Source organism: Oreochromis aureus, linkage group 7 (assembly GCF_013358895.1).
Source record: "Oreochromis aureus strain Israel breed Guangdong linkage group 7, ZZ_aureus, whole genome shotgun sequence".
In the NCBI taxonomy this organism is placed as follows: domain Eukaryota; kingdom Metazoa; phylum Chordata; class Actinopteri; order Cichliformes; family Cichlidae; genus Oreochromis; species Oreochromis aureus.
The window spans coordinates 16,327,772-16,350,743 of record NC_052948.1 but is presented as its reverse complement, the minus strand read 5'-3'; the positions used below and the strand labels follow the sequence as shown (position 1 = coordinate 16,350,743).

Sequence of the window (22,972 nt, the reverse complement as noted above, 5' to 3'; positions counted from 1 at the left end):
AATCCAGCAGCTTTCTTTTCAAGCTCCTTAGTCTTATAAGCACATTTAGTCTTACAGAATTACTTATAGGTGACACTTATAATCTTTAATCACACATGACTACTCTGCAGTGGGTTTTATATGATTTTTTTGTACTTTAACTACGTTAATGCCACATTTCTCTTTTTTTCAAAGTCACAGGGAGCCACTGGTCATCTACTAGACTTAACTTTCCTAAGTTAAAGATTAACTTAGGAAGAAAACACAAACAAATGAAGTAAAACTACTTTCAAGTCTTTTTATGTTTTTACTTACCGCGAATAACAGATCAGCACACTCATTAAACCATTCTTTATTTTGCTTTTAAAATTTGGGGCTGTAGATCACTCTGGCGGGCTTTTGCTACTCTGTGTATTACGGTAGAAGAATGTGGCTGTGCGCCCTGGTGTGAGCGCCGGTTATTACGGTAGCGCGGTTGATGATTGTTTGCTGCTCCGGGGTCCGTGAAAGCACCGAGCGCTGCGATGAACCTCCACAAAGCCCGCTCTGCTCTCCCGCTGTAACCGCAGCTAACGTCTCCTTCTCAGGCAAACTTTGGATACCGCTCCGCTCCCAGCTGTAAGTTACACACTCGTCCTCGTGTTTTGAGCACATTTTCCGTTTTTCCTCTTCCCTTTTAACGAACTACAGTTTTACTTTAAGATGCTTCACGCTTTGTTTTCGTCTCGGAGAGTTAATTGTTAACTGCGAGATAAAACAGAAGTCATTACGCGCTGCATGACTCGGAAAGCCTTTTTGTTTTCTTCCTGAAAAAGGTTTTTTAATTTTTCTTCCCACCGCGGTAGCTTTTATCCCTCCTGTTGTATGAGTAGTTTATTTCAATTTTCTTAAAAGCTTTAATAGTATGTTACCACAGCCGGGGGGCAATGAAGTTGAAAGTGGTGAACAGCTCTGTCAAACCCCACCTCAGTAAGTTTAACGCTATTCCTAGCGTAGCGTTGTAGCTATAGGGATAAAAGGCTGTGTTAGTATTTAATTTTTAGCTATACATTAGCTTCATAACTATCTGTGTGAACGTCTGAGCTGCTGCACCCCACCCAGCACATGTTTGGGAGCAGCTAATAATTGTTTGGTTATTCGGCTTTAAAGCATTTTACTGTCGTTATTCAACACGACACAGTCTATACTGTATTTTCTTTCTTTTTTTGGCTTGGTTTTAAATAACAATCTTCCAAGTTTATGGATTTCGTTATACATTTATTATTATTTTTAAACAAGTTAAGGCATTGGCTCAATGACAGAGGTGGAAACTCATTTTAACCAGAGTGGTTGGGCATTGAAAGCCATAACAAACTAATATCTTCTTATACTGACAGATTATAATGACATCTTAATGTGTTTTCTTGAGAAATGCCTCAGAAGCAGCTGTGTTTATTATAAAGAGAAGAGAGGACATATGCATGCATACCTCAGTGTGCTGCAGTGTTTGTAATATAAAAATGAAAGGAATTTCTGCAAGTGTACACTGTCCACATTTATGCTTTCTCTTGAAATTGTAATTAAGATGAATTAAGATGAAGCATGGCTACTGATTTGACGTGTGTTTAAAGAACTGCCCCTCATTGTAGGAAATTAAAAATCCCTCAGTGTGTGGGAGCCTGCTTAACGCCTGCAGGTCACATTAGTGATTGGTGTGTCAAGACTTGTCCCAAGCGGAGTTCAGCAATCCCTCAGTAGACGCTGAATAAACAGTCATGCTGTGAGTGTTTAGTTGTCTGAGGGGAAAGTCTCGCTTCTTTTTCTCCTGAGAGTTGCTGATTGAAATGTAAACTAAAAGTGCATTTTCCACTTTCTGCCTGGTAGATGGTGAAGAGTTGTCTGTGGGGTTTTTTTTTTTTTTTTTTCCTCCTTCCTTCCCCTACCTCAGAGTGATACCACTACTCGGTACATGCGTGCTCATTGACACGCCCTTGTTTGCAAGGCAACAAGCGATTGAACACCTAACTCATGATGCTGGTGTGAGTCAGACAAAAAGGAGCATGACGAAAGTGCCTCAGAAGCGTTTGCAAAAAATCTAATATTTCAAAATGTCACACGAGGAGACAAATGAGGGCTTTTCCTCTCAGCTTGAAGCCTTTAAAATTGCATCGCTGGATTGTTGTTCTCATGAATGAAGCTTTTTTTTCCCCCCTATCCCTTTTTCCATGCATTTGAGTCGCACTGTTTTCCCCCTAATCATCTTGCACTTGGACATCTCATCCAGGCTCTCTGTGTGAGCAGTGGTATCTTATTGGTCAAGGAAATGGTAAACTGCGCTTTGATCATTATTCTTCGTGCTCATGGCGACAAAGTTCCCAGCTTTGTGAAATATGAAAAAAACAAAACAAAAAACCTGATGTTGAGTGGGCAGCGCTGGATGCCCTTTGGTGATACTGTGGCTGTACTGATGTAGACATGTTTTCCAGCTGAGGTACTTGCTCAGAATTAGCCAATCTTTTAAGCTAAGTGAGGATAATCTAACCATCAGGTATTTTTACTGTTAACATAGTAGCACTCTGAATGAAGTAGTGGCTCCAGTAAAGAGGTCAGATGTGGCTCGATGTTGACCTTTTGGGCAATTTGCCTTTCCTGTGAACGCTTCTGCCTGCAGGATACCGTCACCTTAGCTAACCCTCAAAGACTCTTTCAGCTTTTGTTGCAAGCCCTTCTCACTAATGGCTCTCATGTAGAACAATATCACGGTTCACTGTGTCACACAGAAGTGGCACACACTGTCATGCAACTGTGCTTAATATCTGTCTGACCAGTGAAATCCTGAGAGGGGTGCCTGCAGTGCAGAACTGCAGGTTTTGAGTGTGTCCCCGTGCACTCCACCAGGCTGGATAGGGAGTTGGGCTGGTCTCGGTGGAGTTGGGCTGTGAGGCCAACATCATCCTGTGAGAGTTCAGCAGAAGCATATGTAGATGTGTTTATGTGTCTCTGAGTAGTCTTATATCAAAGCGCACTGAGACAAGCAGTAGCACAGAGTACAGCTTTGGGCAGTCCCACAGGCACATAAACATTCTTGTTTTGCTGCATGATGGGTAAGGAAAGCAGATGGTAACATTTTTTTTGTATTAACCTCTCAGTGATTTTAAAAACATTTCAGTTCACAACACTGTGCACCAGCACGGACCCAAAATAGCTATTCCATTTTTAACACAGAGAACATTGGTTTCTATTGCATTATCCTTTACAAATCAAAATGTAGCACACGTTGTTGCTGTAGGGGAAAAAATCAGAGTTTTGCCTCAAGCCTTGTTTTTAAATGTTATGTAAATGGTTAGAGTAAGAATTTTGTTCAAACCACATCCCTGAATGAGGGCATCTTCTACTGCGCTCCTTTCATAATCGTCTCTTTAGATGTAGGCTATCCTCAGAATAGCAACAAATATGATTTACTTGAGCGAAACTGTGGTAAGCTATATTTAGTTTAATCTTTTTCTACTGACTTCTGGTCTGTCTCCAAGGCTTACTGTGCACCAGCAATATTGTCATGCCAGTGAAGATGGCTTTCTTCCTGGTGTCTTTGCTTTTAATTTCCTTCTGTCTGCTGTGACTCTGGGTTAGCTATAGGCTTTAATAAGGACCTTTCAGCAGATGAGTCCCTGTTTATTCCTAGTGGACAAGATTAGAGAAGCTAAGACTCCATGTTGCTTTTCAGATTTTGTCGTTTTATGGAGGTTGTAGACTTATTGATCAAGGAAAGGCAGAAAGTGGCTCTGTGGTTGAATGTTGGCAAAAGACTTTGGACAATTTTAGTGAATATTTGGCAAGTCCTTTCATTTCGAGAATTCCAGACAAACTCTACAAAATCTCATCCTGGGTCCATTTCCATGATGAGCACTGTAATTCCTTCTGCAATATTACTGTTATCTTTTGTCAGACTCACTTGCATCCTTATGCTCAAGGTGTGACCACAGCCAATAGTATTTATAATCAGGAAGTAGAGTAAAGCTTCCGACATACAGGCTACTTTTTTTTTTTTTTGTTTGTTTTTTCCCTCAAACGGCGATGCCATTCATTATCAGTTTAATTGTCGACAACTCCTGTCTCATTTTTGCTGCTAACCAGCTCTCCTCTGCCATTTGATTATCCTGTTATCCCTACCGAGTGGCTCACTGGACAGTTTGGGTCAAACACCTCCAGTATCCTTCAGGTGTTTTAAGAGAGGATCTCATCTATCTATTATCTTGGACTGCAGCTGGTGATGGTAGTCCTTGTTCTGCTCGGAGCTCCACAGGGAGCTAGAAGGCCACTCTAATCAGAACTGGCAGCAGGTGGAGAGCTGGTTTGTGTGCTGCTATGCCAAGCTTAGCAAGGCTGCTGAGCAGAACAAAGACCGCCATCGGCAGCTGCAGTCAAAGACGGTGGAGATTGAATTCATCAGCAAGATTAGAGGCTTACAGAAGAGACACTTGATTATATTGCTCTGTTTTTTTTTTTGTTTTTTTTGTTTTTTTTTGTTTTTTTTAAGCTTTAAACTGTATTAAGCCTGTTTGATTACAGCAAAAATCATAAACACAACTATTTTGGTCAGTCATCTTGATTATTCATGAACTTAAAAGTTTTGCACTTACTGAAGATTAAAACTTTACTATTTATGGGGGATTTCCTTATACTTTAAATATAATTCGTATGTGGAAAAAACCTCGGGAAAAAAACAAACATATTTGGGCTCCAGGGGACACAGGGTTGTCTGACTGGGACTTCTGACTCTAAAGCCCCTTCGCCCCAACCAGTGGTGCCTGTCGGTCCACAGCCTCCACTGCGGGATCCCTAGGGTACAAATATGGTTATAAAGGGCCCCCTGCAGCAGCAGACTGACTTGCATAGCAGCGCAGGGGTGAGCGACAGAGTACAGAAAGCAGACCATGTGAGAGACCCTGAGCGATCTGGGGACAACGGTTAATAATGGAAACCTTGTGAGTTTTACTTCCTTTAGAAATAGCTTGTTGACTGAGATTTCTCTTTTAGTCATCTTGGTTGAAGCTGTGATAAGCAGTGAGCGAGTGTACATGTGCAAGCATGCACAGCTGTAATAGAACAGTATGCACACATGGGTGTGCATATGCTCATAGAATAAATAACCAATAGAATCTAAATCTGTGTTAAGCACTACAGCTGGTTTGTTGCACTCCTGTACAATAGCACAGGAGTGAAAGAAGTCAGCAGTGAAATGAAATAGAAATGGGTATGTCTGGTAAAAGACCTGCTGTCTTCCAAAATAAGAAATAATTCATGCTGTGCTGGTTAGCTGCTCACAGAGCTATGCTGTGGAGTCGGGTTAATTGAGTCTGTATGTATTCGTGCTCACAGTGGAACATTGTGATTGTTTTGGCTGCTTGTATGTGCTCCTGCATTGAGAGATCCCCCCCCATGGTTTCACCTTTCCCCTTTGCCATTTGAACAAAGTCTCCATTCATTTATCCTCAGGAGCACACAGACATTACGACTGACGTTTTCAACACCCTCGTATGTCTGGTTAGCTGACTTCCTGGCACCCTTTTACTGGGAGGATTCAAACCTACAGTGTGATGAGAGAAAACAAAGGATCTCCTCTGCTAAATGTTGAGAATTGAGGCAGCAGCTTCACCTCCCTGTGGGTTCACAGTGTCACATCCATGCCACCCCTGTGGAGGTTCAATAAGCCCTATGGTATAGTTTGGTTTCTTTATTCACTCACAGATTCTACTTAAGCATAAGGTCCTCATCAGAAGTTCACCACTGAACATTTGGATTCTGCTAAACTCACAACTGTTACTCTTTTACTGCATTATGCATTACGTTCAAGTTCCAGGTCTTTTCACTGAAGCAGGTCTTCTAACAAAGTCACTAGATTTCTATTCCAATAGCAAACTTGGATGATTATCTTAAATGTTGCTCAACAATACTTAAATTAAAGTTTTCATTAATCAATTGTTTCTTTTCTTGTTTACTTGATTTTTCTGGACAGTAGCCAAAAAGTAAAACCTTTTTTCAAAGTTGTTATATACAACTAATTAAGCAGTTGTTAATTAAAAGGGACAAAGTAAGCCTAAAAAGTAAGCCTAAAAGGCTGGAATTATTGCTTATAAAAAATGTTTATCATCCAGTTTTCCTAAGCTGCCTATTACATTTAGACAAACACATCTGGTAGCGACTGTGTTTGTCAGCAGAAAAGATGTCCCTGGTCCAAGTTGGCCAACCTCTGTTCAGCAGTGAGTGACTTTTCCTGCTGTGATGGTTCAGATAAGGATGGGAGTCTCATTTCCTATGACGCGATTCACAAACTTTGAGTTTGCAAGTTGGTGTAATCACACAGATTCTTTCAAACGCAAATTGTGTGTTTATATAACTGGCCAGACTATGCACCAGTGCTCTCTTGACCAGTCTAAGTACATTTATTAGTTACTTGATTATTAATTCTGCCTTAAACTTTAAAGCGTGTAATGAGCTAGCATATCATATTTAGATTATTGTTATTTTTTATTAATTACATCAGAGCAGAAGCATAAAGACAAGGATCAAGTGAGCGTTGACCACTTTGTTTTTCAACTGTATAATGGACATGCAGCTCATATCACACTGATCACAGCAGATCACTATATAAATTGGTTAAAGACGAAGGCTCATCTTCTTCTTCTTTAGCCATTTGTGCCGGTGGGATTAGACGCCATCAACAAGAGGCCTCCAGAATCTTCTGTCTTGTGCCTTTGCCTCTAGCTGGCTCCATTTTCTTGGTGTCTGCCAAAGGTGTCTTTACCACGTGCTTCTTGGCTGGCCGGCCCCGCTCATGGCTTGGGGGGTGTTCCATGTCAGGGCATGCATGGCTAGTTTTAGTACCATGTTCCTAATTCATCCTTACCACCTTGTTCCAGTTTCTTTTTCTACCGGCACTTGTTGTGTCTTGCTCCTCAGATTGACATTGCTGATTTGGTCTGGCCAGTGGCTCTATGGAGAATTCTTCTCAGACGACTGCTGATAAAATGTCTACGTGGCATGCTGAGGGTAGTCTTTGTCATCCTGCATATAAATGCTCAGGCTTGTCACCCTGCTTGTTGATGTCATTCCCCTATTTTGTCTAAAACGGGCAAATAACTCCATTCTGTTAGGGTCTGAGTGTGACAGTTCAGACAATGACTGTGCTGTGATTTTGGCTGTATTTACTTGTAAATTGCTTGTGATTGCTCAGAGAGAAAGTTAGAAGACCTCTCATTTCTTTTCCCTCTGAATCCTCATCCAATAAACACAGTAGAGGAAGAAGGAGAGCAAGACACCATTGCAAAGCGGTAGGACACCAGAGATTTACATTTAAACCATCTCAGAGTTGGTCTGTGATGGTCAATCTAATATGTGTTATATTTCTATACAAGAAAACTATCCAAAACTGAATATCGGAATATTCAAAACAGCTGGGTACAGCCCAAAGAACCACACGTGCAGTTTTCTTTTCACTTGTTCTCAAATATTTTTGAGTTCATGTTGATTTTCATTTAGATATCATCCATTGTTTTGATAGCAGCCATTAAAACCCTGATGTGTGCACAAAGTTGCATAAAATCACCCAATTCAAAGTGCTTACTTTGAATAGCATTTCACAAGTTTGTTTAGAGGTGAAATCACCAGGAATAATTCTTCTGTATGTTAAAGTAAAAAGTAGAAACACAGTTGAAAATGAGAATCCAAATTGAGTGAGATATGTCTCCAATTTGTGTGATTAAGCTCTACAGGTTGGTTATTGGTTGATTACATTACAAATTATGCAATCAGTGCAGCGTGACATGATGTGACGGGGAAGAGTCTTTTTTTTGGTGATTGTATGGGCCATCACATATTTCTTTTGTATTGCCAAAATGTACATTCATCATTATTTAATTCCTTTCACTATTTGACCTGCTGTGATTAAATCTAAAGGGTATCATAAACATTTCTTAATCATGTTGTCCAGCTATAATGGTGTTACACTTCTATCTGCACTACACCCGACGCGGTTTGCTGACATTGGTGAGGCAAAATGACAAGACTCTTCTTTCTATTGAAAGGTTTAATTTTCTTCTAAATGGTTTAAGCCAGTGCAGTCACAACTAGACTTTTGCCAGGGGAATAACTGAAGTAAGGACTAGGAGATAAATGCAACCTTCTTCATGATTAGATGTCTACCTCATTGTGCTTGGACATCAACCATCTTATGCAAGCATTGATTTGCCACTGGCTAAGGTTGATTCCCTCATTTGTTTCTGTGTAAACTCAGCTGAGCCCACATGGTCTTTGTGGTGCTCAGTAAAAACCTGATTAGCGAGCTGCTCAGATGTGCTTACATTTATTAGGAAGTGGCTTTGGTGTGTACAAAGATTACAATGTAGAGATAGGAATGGGGACAAAAAACTCTGGAAAACTGTATAAATGGCTTACTATACAGAAATTAGATCAGAAGTTTTATGTGTAGGAATTTACTGACATAGAGAAGAAAGTTAAAATGTAACATTTTAGGCCTAACGGAATACAGACTGAAATATTAGGACGGTTGTTAGGTAGCCTACTAATGTTACTACAAGTTATAATGTTGCATTACATTAGCTTAAGCATTTATAATACATTAGCATTATATAAATTCTTACGGAGCGTAATTGATATCACACTGAAAAGAAAGGAATAACAACAGAAAGTACTTTTATGTTCTACTTACTGCCTTCTTTATCAGTGAGTCGGGGTGGCAGTTGCACTACTTGCTATCTCTGTGTGTAGTATTTCCTCTGGTTGTGGTTGTCCATCTTCAGCATGTAAAGAAACAAACAGTCATAGGTTTACATTGCCCCTCTCAGTTCTGGAAGAAGGAAAAAACAAGTACAGTCACTTTTTTCTTTAATATAATTTTTGTATAGAAAAGTATCGTAAGCATCTCTTCTAGTGACATACCTACTCTGCAGTGAAATGTTCATCTTAGACTTGGAGCTTATAAATGTTGGACAACAGTTGCTTTTCCTGAAATCCCTTTTGAAGTTAAATTGCTTGCTAGTCACCATACTTTGTTTACTTCTCTGGGAAAGTGGACCCTAAGTTACAGTGTAGGCTATGGCAAGGGGTGTAGAGCCACTTGTTGCTTCCACATGTGCTAAACATTTGGCTGCATGGTTTTGCCATTAAGTGCCAACATCATATACCTGAGGATAGACGGTGACAGCGTTCTTCATTTCCCTTTGGTTTTACTGTTTATATCCCCCCCCCAACCTGAAAGTAAAAATCAATTTAATTAGCTGTTGGTCTACACAGATTACTGCTACTGGTGAAGTTTATTGAACACGATTTAAGTAAGTGGCTGTGCTTTTTCTGGCACTTTAATAAGGCTTAAAAGTATCTGAGGTAAAAGGGTGATATCCACACATCAAAGGCCTCACACACACACTGAGTTTGGGGACATTCTGAAGACTTAGAGCAAAGGTTCAGTCAGATGAAACCAGTAGCCTTTGAGAAAAAAGTTAATTCCTGTTAGTGCCATTTGTAAAATGGGCAGTGTATAGTCGTTTTGACTGTAGACCACTTTAGATTTCTCAAAATTATAATCTCTGGTCTGTCATCTCATAATGATGTCCAATTTATTGCAGTCTGCTAACAAAGTTTATTTATATAGTTGTCTGTGCAATTAAGAAGTTAGAGTAATATTCGCCTTATCACTGCGTTTGTAAAGACTGGTTTGTATTTTCTGCATAGAATTGAGAGGAAAGTTAAAGGCCGTTTGTAAAATGCATTGTTCCAAGTATTGATTTTCTGCCACAGAGAACCTTTATCATTTGCACTCAGTCTGCTGTGTGGGAGCAAGACAGGCAAACCAATCGCAGAGTCTGAATATTAACAAGAATGGTTTGTGAGTCTGTTGGCATGGACTGCTTACGTGTATTGCTCTATCATTGGAAGGTGACTTTCTTACTGATAGTGAAAATTGATTCAAGTATTTCTGACAATGAGTCAGAGCTTGGTTATGTAGAACCATTCAGAATTTGATGAAATGTTTAAATTATTATTATTGTTGTTGTTGTTATTAATGCGGTGAGGTGTGGTTGGTGGCTCAGCTGCAGGGGAGGGGAGGAGCAACGGTCAGGGGAGGCTGGTCATCACAGCTGGAAAACATTACTAATCATGCCTTCCCTGTTTTAGTAGCCGCCAGGGCCGGAGAGGAGCTGTGAGCAGGAGCAGTAAGAGAAAGGAGCTGAAAAGCTGCTTGTGAAAGCACAAGAGTACTGAAAAGCACACTGTAAGTAAAGAAAGAAACATCCATGTAATAGTGAAATTTGGGTTCGGAAAAATTTTCATTATCAGCGTGAAAACAGGCATTTCTGTCAGGTTTATCAAGCAGGTTTATTTAAAACTAATTTATTCATATAGCGTGTATAAAAACAACAGTAATATACATTAGCCATACTCATGGGACAAGCAGTTTCAGCAGTGAGGAATTTAAGCAAATGTATACAAAATTATCACATAATGAATAGAATTTAGTCTATTTACTTCATCCAAATTGTGCTCAGGGTCATATGTGTTGCTTTATGGGCACTTTTTCCCCCTTTTTCAGAAGAATCACTCCTCCTCTTAGAATAATGATCAGATTTGAGTGAAAGTTGCACACAGTGATTACCTCAGGGGATTCATCCAAATTGCGTTAATTCAAGGTCATGCTTGTTACTTAATGGGAAGTAACTTGTGACATGTGATGGATTGTGAGGTGGATGAACCACTGCATCACTGACATTCTGGTTGTTTATATCGGTGTATTTTAATAGTCAGGGTGTAGGCCTCTTTCTGTGCTCATTAAAACCTGTTTTAATGAGCATCGTTACGGTCACTGGCCTTACTGTAGATTAAACAGCAGTGTATTTAAAATTAACCTTACAGATTTTTATCAGCAACATTAATCTTTATAAAACTGCCGTGGATCACTTTTCTGCAGGATGTACTTTTACTTTTGACATTTTAGGTTTGCTAATAATACACAGTGGTTTATAGTGTTTATAGTGTGAAATGATTACTTTTGATGATCACTGTAGAAGTAATAATCATAGCAGTTCTTCAGACTAAAGAAAGCTGCAGAAGATTGTCAGCATACATAAAAGAATAAGACAGGCAGCTCAAAATAATGAAATGGTTTGTTACAGCTGTGACCATTGTTGTCCACATGCGCTTAACTTGATTTAGTTAAGCACATGTGGGCATGCTGTATAGTCCCTCATCTGTGACAATAGTGCCAGTCACTCTGCTTTCTGGTTGCACTCGCTGAGATTGGCAAGGATCCCAGTCCATCCTACCAATTAGTGGACCTACCTGGTTGATGTGCCCTTTAAGCCCAGTATATGACGTTAGAACCAGGATTAACAAAAGATGTGAACGTGAGAAAGGGAGCAGTGTGTGACGCTGCTCTCCCATATGGAACAAAATGGTAGTCAGCTTTTCAGTTTCAGGGTTGTTTCTCTGTGTTCTGAACCCTTATGTCTCTAAAGACATTTTTAAATACTGTGTGATTTTATTTATGTATTTGTATTTTTTTTAGTGAACCAGCCAAAGTAATGCTTTCTTGCTTGAATAGTTTGCATAACTTCTAGGATTTAAATGTGCTGTATAACTGCAGGTCATTTCACTTGTTTTGTTTGACATTTTCTTCATTGCTTGTTTAGTGTGAGCCCCAGAACATGGCGATTGTCATGCTGCCAGTTAATAATGGTAACGTCAACATCTTGTGCTTAAAAAGACTGCTTCCCAGTTTGTGGCACAACAAGGAAGTTGTGCTTGGTTTCACTCACCTATACCTACTTGAATGTGTTGCAGGGTAGTACTTAGAGATGGAACAAAATATTGATATGGCAATATATTTGACTTCCTCTTTCAGTATGACTGTCTATAAACTGAATAGATATTTTGCAGCCACTTGGCTTAAAGCTGCCTCTTTATGGCACCCTGCATCACTCATGCATGTCAGGTAAATGAGGCTAAACTAGGTATCCACTAGGTATCTGGAAAGGTATCCACCTTGTTGTTGTGAAGAAGAAACTCTTATCAAACTGTTATCAAAATGGAATAACAATGATGCACGAATGTAATGCACATACAATGCAGTGCTTGTTGCCTTTTCTAGGCCTATGTTTCTTTAGTCACTTTACAGATATCGTGAGGTATCACTGATAATTGCCTTGCAGTGTATTAAGTGTGACAGAATCACTATCATCATAACAAAATTATCATGGGAACCTTAATAGCTTGGTAAATCCTGATTTAGCTTTATAGCCGATAAAAGTGGACACATTTCTGTGGAAACCAGCATATGTGTGTTTACAGCCATTACTACAACTACTGCTTTCGCTCAGGACGCTAAATGAGACCACAGAACACACATAAATGGACACCTTTGATGTGCTAAGATACATATTAATAGATGTTGAAATAACACCAACGTGTTGGGTACTTAAAGAATTTCTATTTTTATCTTTATTGAGCCATTAATTCCATGTGGACACGGTTTTAGTGACGCAAGTTGAAGCCTCAAATGAGTACACTTCGTCATCTGGCAGTGCTGCTTAGCAACCAGGTAACGCTTCAGAAAGCAAGACGTGCTGAGAAAGCAAGGATCAAGTCGAAGTCTTGAAATAGTAGTACTGTGCCAGCTGAGGGATCTGTCCTCAGAACAATTGATTAACTGTAAAATACTTTAAAACTAAGACTTTGACATATTTATTTATCGTTTATTTATCAGTGGTCAGTACAAAAGGTAATTGTAAGGCTTTAAATGTTTAGAAGTTTTAATCGGCTTAAACTCTTCGTCTATAGAAATCAACCTCTTAGTTTACTCTGCGTCTGATTGGTTAGTATTTGCTCGTTGTTTGTTGAACTTGAGGATGACGGAGAAAAGGAGAATGCCAAAATGTGATAGAGATTTTTGTGCGTTGTACTTTAAACCTTGAATATTCATTTTGTTAACATTTACCAGCCAGTGTGGCACATTTACATACCAAATGAAAATTCTACCTACATTTGCCATTTACCAGGTGTTGATTTTGGACCTTGTTCTCATTTAGACAAAGTAAATGTTCTCAACCCTGTGGTTTTTTTCCTGTGAGGGCGGTAACATCTGCTTCACTTTTAGAAACTGCAGATTATCATACTCCATTTTTGGCTTCTCTGCACAAAAGCAACATCAAAGAAACAGAAAAATGTCAACAGGAAAGCAGGAATTTTTTTAAGATTAAATTTTTAGACAGCCTCTGTGGGTTTTCCTTAGGTTTCCTAAATATGCTGTGCAAGTATAATATTGGAGTATCAATGTAGATCATACATTGTTCCAAATCAAACTACTAAAATATCCACTGTGTCCCCTGGACTTTTGTGGTTTGTTTTCTTTAGTTTCTTTCTCTCAGTGGTGGAGAATAAAATGAAAGAACTTCCAGTTTACTTACTGCTTATATGTTTCACTGGTAACACAAAGTTTCATTAAAGGAGTTCAAGTATCCCAGGATCTTTTTCTCAAGTGATGCAAGATGGAGCTAGAGATTGGCCATCTGATTGGTGCTTCCTTTAACTCTGTGGAGACGAGAGAACTGAGCCAGAAGGCGATGTTTCTGCTTAACCAGTCAACCTACTCTCCACCACTTACCACTCGGAGGTCATGACCTCTGAGTAGTGGCTAAAAGAAGGGGCTGAAATATGCAGTTGTGCCATAGGGACACCAATGTAGGACAAAGCATTGAATGCAGCCAGCTGAGCTGGTTCAGGTATTTGACCCTTTGGCAGTTTCCTGCCACACCCAGCTCACAGGAGACCCAGTGGATGACCCAGAACTCACTGTAGAGATTAGATATCTTGTCTGGCCTGGGAGTGTTTTAAAATCCTCCAGGAGGAACTATAACATGTTGTTTGGGGGAAAAGGAAGTCTTTAATACCCTATGTAGCGTGCTCCCTCCCCAAGCTGTCTTCAAACAAATGAAAAAAAGTAAAGGGTACAGGATTGTAGTAAGTAAAGTGTTATCATTATGGATGAAGTGATTTAACTCAACCCTGTTTTACTTTAATGCTTTAATGCTGAATCATTTGGAGTTTCCCATGAAATAGTCAAAATTCTCCTGTAATGTGGCAGTAGTCTCTTGGGGAAAATTGGGCATGCAGAGTTTTAGCCACTAATAACCATTTGTTGTGCGTCATTAAAGCTTGCCTCATTAGATCATTTAATTATGGTTGGCTAACAGTTACCCTGGACAACAAGCATTTGACATCTGGTATTTCAAGCTACCTGTGGCTCCGCTACACCACCAGGGCCTTCAGTTCTCCTGAGTAAAGTCTCCAGACTTCAGAGTTGCCTGTTTATTTGGTACGCCTGTTTAAAACTAATGTAGTACAGTCCAAAAATCATAGTGTCAGTGTAATAATATGCTGCTGCTGCACAGATGAGCAAATTAAACAGCAAAAATAATAATTATGTGTAAGTAGTAATAATTACTGGTTGGTGTCTTACAGCAGAGACGGCGTCATAGAGCATTGTGTTATTTTTGTCGTGTGTACATTTAAAGGCGGGAGCTCATTCATTTCATCCTTTCTCCATGTGTGCTGAACCCCCCCACTGATCTCCGATGGTTTTGTTCCTGGGAGGAGATCATTCATCTCCCAGGTGTGCGTGTACGCCAAGTGTCGGCACTCTATTCTGTAGCTTCTGCAATAGCTTCACAGTTAGCCTGCTGTGTAAAGAATAATTCCAGAGATAGAAAGCCCAACAATGCCTGGCAGCCCTCTGTGGCTTCATATTAGAAGAGTCTCTCCCTCTCAATTCCATCCCCCACATTGCCCCAGTGTAACAGATGGTAAAAATAAGCTACGCACCTACCTTACTTGCACACCGCTGTGTTGCACATGATTTGATAAATAACAAAGCTTTGTCACTTGTACTTCTGTCCCTCACTGTTCTTTTTTTTGTGGCATGCAACTAGCAAAGTGGGCTGATTAGATGAAAATATCTGGCAGAAATAATTTTGAAAAAAGAGGGGGTGTGTAATATTCAACTGTGATACATTCATATGTTATGCATCTATCTATTTATGCATATGGATGTTGCAAAAGCAAACTACAGCAACTCTGTGCATGAATGTAAACACAGATTCATGTGCGTCATAAGACAGAGAGAAAAGGAAGAATAGCTTCATGGCATTGTTCATGGTAGTGTTACTTTGGTTAACTGTGTTTACCTGTGTCCCTGTCTAAGGGGGGTGTAAATAGAATACATAATATGATAAATGTATCTATTTTACTCATAATGCATATGTTACAGATTGATGAGTCTGCTTGGCTCTGAGTGATGTGAATCCTCCGTGATGTCTGCATTTATTGGTCATACATGGAGAGAGAACATTATAGTACACAAGCTATGCATGAACCCTTTAGGTGGACTTCAATCAAACTTCAAAGAAGTATGGACTGAAGGTGTCTCTAAGTATAAGCTCCACTTCATGCTAAGGCTGTAGGCGCTGAGCTGCTTCACCAACCTTAAGTGTAGAATAGTGCATTCTCAGTTGGATTTTATTTGTTAAAAAAGTGTTTAACTATGGAACATTGCAACTTGTTTGAGTAAAAGAGGTAGAGGTTACTCTAAGTCACTGTACAGAAAATATTAACTGAGCAATGTGTTATTCTAATTAGAGAATCAAATTAGAGAAGAAGTTTAAAAATTAACAGTGCACGCTGACGGTAATGGTTCTTAGAAAATCATGGTGAAAGTTGCAGGTTAGTCTGAATTTAAAAAAACAAAACATAGGAGATGCACTGAGTGCAATTTATGTTTTGAGAACAGGCATTAATTTGGTACTGGTTCCAGACTGTTCAGTACTGGAGTATAAATAAGGGCCTTGACAAATGGTGCCGCAATTAGAATTAATGCAAAGTAAATTTATTCTAACATAGCTGATGTTCTTCTCCCAGTAATGAAGCTGCTGGTGTTGAGAGATCACATTTGACATTGCTTTGTGTTTACAGCCTGTGCTCTCAAGTCAGGGCTGATGAGGCAGAATGTTCAAAACTGATTGCTAAATTTAATAAATAATATGCATGCATTATCTGCCTTATACATGGGCATGAGCCAGAGGTGGGGAGAGTAGCAGCAAGACCAATTGAATCAAACAGCAAATGTAACAACAGATGTTATTGGTTTAAATCAGGTATTCATTAACGTTATTTAAGTGTAAAACATATTTTTATAGGGGATTTTCTTTAACTGAATGAAATGCAAATACATACATTTGGGGGTTTAAAAAAAATTAGGCTTTGGCTAAGGGGTGTTTCTTAACATATAACCCAACCTATCAAGGCCAAATTCAGTCCCTGTCTTCACTGCGGGATATCCACGGATGCAGATGGGAGCGAAGAGAGCCTCGGGCACCATCAGACCTGTTTACTTCAGGAGACCTGAACAGTAGCCACATAAAAGACAAAGATCACAACCGACTGTTTCGTGCCACCAAAAATGGACTGAGAGATTGAATGCTCCAGAGACAAAAGCAGCTACAGGGAACTCTTAATGAACTTGCTAAAGGTTCATTGTTAAAATGTTTAGTTTTATTTCCTTAAGATGGATCTTCTTGACCAGAGGCTTTTTTTTATGACCGGGGGGGGGGTCATATTAGCTCAAACTGCAAACAGAGAGAGAGTTTGAACAATAATTCTTTTTGTCCCAAATATTTTGGTTTCATAACCACTGGAAGCCAAAATTTATTGATGCACTCTTTGATATCTTGATATCTATTAATATGTGAGACCAGGTTTTACAACAGATTTATACTGTTTAAAAAAAGATTTTGTGGTAACATCTTACAGTAACAATGATGACTGGGACAATAAGCTTCCCTTATGTAATTGGGATGGAGTAGGTCATCCTACAAAAGAATATACTCCCCCTCCGCTAGGTTATGTAATAACTGAATATTGGACAGGGAAACTCCAAATCCCAGAAATCATTAGGGCAAGTTCATTCCACGGTAACTGTCCTCAGATGATCTGACAGTAATCATCTGTTTGAGTCAGCACAATAATCCATTGATAGTAACCGAGGAGCTTTTCTGTTCTCAGACCAACTGTGTACAGATCTTGTCTGTGCTGTAAAGAGTAAAGTATCCAGGGCTTGTGTTGGTGGTCTGTTTTGACTCAAGACAGGAATTTGTGGCCTTCTCGATTGTCCTTTGTGTATCACCAGCTATCAGTTTTGTTGCTTCCTTGCCCATCTTCTTCTCTCTGCCCTTTTGCCACACAACTGAATCTCATTTGCAATTTCATCTACATCAGAGCCAGCATCGGTCAATAAAGGGAAGAATTACTTTGAAGAAGTCTGAGTTTTAATGTACTTGGATGTTGAAGATTTTCTTCATACCTTTGTCATTATAGATTCGGGTTACTGGTTTGTGTGTTTGGGGGGTTTTGGGGAGTAGTCCCTCAAAGGTTTCTGGTTTAACTCAACTGTGCGAACACATTGTAGGGAAAAGAGGAGAAAGGCCCGTGTGTGTGTGTGTGTGTGTGTGTGTGTGTGTGAGTCAGGTGTGCAGTGGCTCCACTCCCGTGAGTTTGACGTCATTGTTTAGCAGTGCTTAACTGTCAGGAAAACATGCCAGCACGGATTCAAGGAATTGGGCAATTTGGTGGCGGCTCTTAACTGGAACTGGTCCTTATTTTCCAACCCTTACCACTGGATATTATAGACATAGATAGTTGGGATCCACGCCCTCCGCTTATCAAAAAGAGTTTATTTAGCTCTTTTAAGGTCAAATTCAAGTAAATTTGTGAGGCCATTGGAAAAGTACAGATACAATTTCATGTTCATGTCTCTGTAGTTAACTTGACCATGATTGACATGAAATGTTAGTTTGACCCCTCCTCTCTACCATAATACAAAAATATTAATTTTGACATGATATAAAAGTGTCATATCACATTATTAGTGCTATAGCAATAAAATCCCAGCATGCCCATCAGTGAGGCAAGCCCAGACATGTCTGATAATAAGCCTGTTTGTAGTATTAAAAATTGGAGAAAATTGATTAATACTTCTTATCGGGTAGTGCCATCAGTGATGATAGCTCATTGGAGGGGAGGGGGGGCGGATAGAAAATTCCCTTATTTTCTTTGAACTTATAAATGCTGTTGGCTGCAAGCCTCAATGAAACGGTGAGTCTGTAGTTTTTTTCCTCAGTATCAACAGAAATATTGTAATCGCAAATTTTCTTGAAATATCTTGATATAAATTTGAGGCTATATCACTTAGCTCTACCACTGATGATGGACTCATTAGTGTGCTGTAATTAATTGTAGTCAGGTATAGTTTTATTGAGCAGTTAAAAATGCTAATTGAGCTAGCTATAAAACTGAGTACAATACAAACTTTATTTATAGAGCACATTTAAAAACCAGCGGTATACCAAAGTGCTTAACATAAAAGACAAAAAAGTAACATGAGTATTATAAGGCCTCAGCAAAGTATCAAATATACTCACAGGTCATTGCCACTAATACACAGGGGTAGTATAAAATGCATATCAAGTAAAAAGATAGTAAAAGCACAAGCCATAAAAAATATGTATAAAGAAAAATAGAGTAAGCCTAAAAGTCAGGTACGAGCATTAACAAGCAGGAAAAGCGAGATTAAACAAATAGGTTTTTAACCGTGATTTAAAAGATTGGATAGAATCGGACACCCGGATCGCAATCGGAAGGTTATTCCACAACTCTGGTGCAGCCAGGGCAAACGCCCGGTCACCTCTAGACTTCAGCCGAGATCTAGGCTGCACCAAGAGTAACTGAGTAGATGATCTTAATGCTCTGGCAGGAACATACGATTTAAGGAGTTCACTAAGGTAGCTCGGTGCTGTGTTGTTGGTAATTTTAAACGTAAGCAGCAGTATTTTAAATTGGATGCGGTATTTAATGGGTAGCCAATGCAGGTCAGCTAGAACAGGGGTGATACAGGCAAAGTTCGCAGAGTGACAGCTAACAGGAAGCTACCATCCTAAGAAAATGGATACAGGTAAGAGTATTTATAATGTATAAATAGTAGTAGTAGTACTAGTAAATCCAAGTAGATCCATTTGAGTTCTGAATGTGTCAGGATTGTGTTGATTTATCAACAAAATTAAATGGACTGTTTTTAAAGCAGTTAAAACTCAGAATTACTGAGTTTTTCACCACTTTTTTTTTTTTTTTTTTTTTTTTATCACAGAAAGCCAGCTTAGTACTTAAAAGTCAGCGTATTATATTCCTTAGTGGTTTTTCCCCCCCAAATAAATCTTTACAAGGGAGAAATTGACTAAATAGCTTCTCTGATAGAGATCACTAAAAAGGGAGCAGATCAGAAAACAGTAAGGCTTTTATCTGCTTTATATGAATAGTTGGAACCAAACTGCAGGCGTATACTGAACCCTGGATTAATGTACTCTGAAGGCAGTTTGCAGTTCAGCTATGGGTTATGTCAAAACACAAAAACCAATAGAGCTAGTCTCCCTGGAATAAACCTTGAATATCCAACTCGTAGTCAAACCACAAGTAGATCTGTCCACAGATCTTGTGAATGTTTCTGGGAATTTGCTGGAGTGAATTATCTCATTACCATTAAATAACTATCTGAGAGTGTTTGGGGAAATACTGAACACTTAAAGAGGACAGACTGGACTGCCTAGACTGGACTAGTCTGCATGAAGGAAAACGTTTTGCCCTTTGTCTTCCCCAGAAATTGGATGTGGTCACACATAATCAGAGATACCATGATGCGGTAATGCAGTTACAAATTGTTGTCAGAATAATTTTCCACTTACTGTGTCCTTCAACAAGCAAATCAGCACAATTTTAATGTGTCTTTTTAGTCAGTAAGAGGTGATAATGCATGTTAATAGTAAGACATGAAATGATGTCATTTTGATGTAAACTATTTGAGCAATGAGTGGGCAAGATGAAGAGTGAGGCTCTGTGAGGTTATAATGCTCATTGTAAAATATAAAAAATGTAAGAAGAAAGGAGCCACTATACTTTGACAGAAATGAGGGTCAGATAGTGGAATAGCTTTGAATCCCTCAGGGCCATCTGTGTGATGTACACAAGTGAGAAGAGAGAGGCTTTCTTTGATTCCTGACATAGTCTATCTCTTCTGTAAGTAATATAAATGGATTCTGAATCTGTCTGAAAATATGAGTTATTCCCATATTCAAGCATATTGTGTGTTGCCTGTGGCTTTTAAGTCGTCCTTTTGAGTCTTTTTTGCAAGGAAGTAGAATAAACAAACAAAACTAGGACTCTGGATCAGTCTCTAAAGTTTAAAAACATTAACGTCTGAACAAATGTCAGTGAATGACAAGTCAGTAGGGCATACCTGATACCTGAATTTGTATAAAGTTTTGTAATGGTGCCGATTACATGACAACTTTGACCTGCTGATCCTACCAGGGAAAGTCAGTGCCGTTATTTTCAGTGTGAGAACCGACTGATAAAATGGTCAGTGCTATAGTAAAAGGTCTAGTGAGCGAGCGGGAGTTATGTCTTCTGCTTCCTAATGTCACTCCTAGCCTAAACCAGAGGATTTCCACCTGTTACAAAGTATGTAAAACAAACTATGCCTTGTTCTGGATCTAATTCTCCATAAATGGTCTGGAGTTCATTTGCAAAAATGTCTCAGAAAAAATTAACACGCTCCAGGTTTGAATATCTCTGACAAATTATCTGCCAGTTCATTCAGGAGTCATCATAATATTTCACTAACAAAAGAAAAATAGCACAATAAAGTTGTGACTGTGACATTATTAGTCTGGAAAAAAATTCTGAATATCTGTTATTCATCTTCTGGTAACTAATAGCAGCCATCCTAAAGTGTGACCCATGCAACTGACATACACAGATTAGGGCTGAAGCAGTATCCTACTTTCAAATCTTTGCTTTCCACTGTTACAACCCCCACTTCTGATTGTAGTCACCACTTTGCAGCTCCAAATTCAAAAAAAGACAAGCAACTGTAGGCTTAGAAGATTTGAAGTCCAATAAGGGTCTAGGAAGCTTTATCTTAGTTGGTGAGGAAAAGACTGTCCTTACCTTTGTGGAAGCTGCAGTTTTCATCAGAGCAATGAGAAATCCATGCAGTAATGTTTATGAAGATCAGTAAATGATTATTGGTGGTTATAAGAGATGGACATTTCATTGAGGAAAAACTACTCACTCTTGTTTCTAGAGTCTGTTTAGTGGAGGCTTTAATTTGTGTGCTGTCTGCTGTTGGCACTATATGGTGCTGTCGATATTCAAAATGTGATGGTGAGGGGATTTGGAGGCTACTGAGCAACTGTGTCTTCTGTTATTTATGGAAAAAGAGAAGAAGAGCAGGCTGTAAGATCTGCTTTCTTATTTTGAGTAGCACATTTGTTCACAGTTGCTCCTTCACACCCACACATTGCTTTGTTCCTGTGATACAATTATATTTTACAGAGCATCTTTTTAGTTGCTAACCAGAGATTTGTCCGGAGTTCACACCTTTTCTACAATATCTTCCTCCGTGTGTTTAGCAGCTTTTCGTTTCTACGGCACATGTTCTGTCACAAAGCCTGCAAATGAACTGAGAGGGTTTTGTTTGTTTCTCATATTGCTAGTACCAGACTATGGGAGATTGGGTTCATTCTTGACTTCTGGTAGACTAATCTGGTCTTTCTCCTGACACACACCTGTTGTGTATTAGATTCACATGCCTGTAAGTATTGTAAAAATATAATATCACAGTTTTATGAGCTCTTCTTGTGTTTGGGTCCATTTCATCCTGATAAATTTGTGAATGTTGAAGTTGTTTCACTGTTAGGTGCCAAAATAATAAACTTTTATCTGTTTTCTTTATTTGTGCTTCCCAGCTTGCTTAATAATTGATTATTTTTACATGACTCATCCTTCGTCTTTACTTTTCATACTTCTCTTATCTTGGTGTCCTGCTGAGTAACTGAGATTACATGTGAACTGTTAGATATTATATTTAATTTTAGCTATTACAAAGTACCTCATTTTTCAGTCTTGTTTCAACTTTTGAGATTTAAAGAGCAAGTTGTTCCACTTTAAGATTTTTGGTCGTCACAAGAAGCCACTCATCAGGACAACATGCCTCCACTGCAGTTAATGGGATTCGGATCAAAGTCTCTCTAAAAATTCCTAAAATGTCACTTCCTACATCAAGGAGAATGACGGCAGAGACGTTGTCATCAAAGGTGTCTTCAGTCATGAAAGGTGCTTTCAATAATGAAGAAGCAATTGGTCCATTGGCAGTTGCTAAGCAACTGCATCGGCATTAGTCTTGTAAGTCAAGGAGCGCCTGTAGGGAGATCCAAAGGGAGAGACATGCAGGGACATTATTGCATGTGGGAGAAATGTGGGATTTACTAATGTATGCAGTGAAATGCGCTTCATTTACTGCTTTATTACAGATATCGATGGGGTCACGATAGTGGAGCAAATCAACAGTCGAGGGGCTTTAGAGCCATTGCTTGGGTTTTGCATCATTTACAGGGACATGATGCAAGGTCTGCTTTCTCTTTGTGGCTCAGTCGAGTCCACATGAAAGTGGAGCAAATGATTCGCCCGGTTACTTTTTCTGTGAGTGAGAAGTACACAGTAGAAGTGGTTGCATTTCTGTACTGAATGAGAATAGGGCATAAGGGTAGAATAGACTGAACAATATATTTACTAAACTATAATTTAACAACTTGTGCAGTAATCTGGTAATCATGTTACAGTAGCTGCACTGTAATTTGGCACACTGGGACCACCGTCATACACCAACAGTTTAACTTTGCTGCTTGGAAAGTAGAAAAGTTGTTTTGTTTTGTTTTTTCGGGAGGGGGGGGGGGGGAAGCAATCTAATTGTGTATTTCCCCAGAAAATATAATTAAGCCTGAGGCAAATGTCTCACTGCAATCATTCTGAGTGGGCACCAGTTCCTTTAAACACCAGTTCC

At 39.2% G+C, this 22,972-nt stretch overlaps 1 protein-coding gene across 2 annotated transcripts in view; it reads left to right on the top strand.

The window, feature by feature from the left end:
* The first annotated feature begins 445 nt into the window (after positions 1-445).
* tp53i11b (tumor protein p53 inducible protein 11b) overlaps positions 446-22,972 on the top strand; it is a 40,543-nt gene continuing 18,016 nt past the window's right edge. The window contains exons 1-2 of one of the 2 annotated variants that reach the window (XM_031755701.2): positions 446-597; positions 10,153-10,249. The gene's annotated coding sequence lies outside the window, so the exon portion shown is untranslated. The remainder of the gene's footprint in view (positions 598-10,152; positions 10,250-22,972) is intronic. The other variant, XM_031755700.2, reaches the window with a different exon arrangement.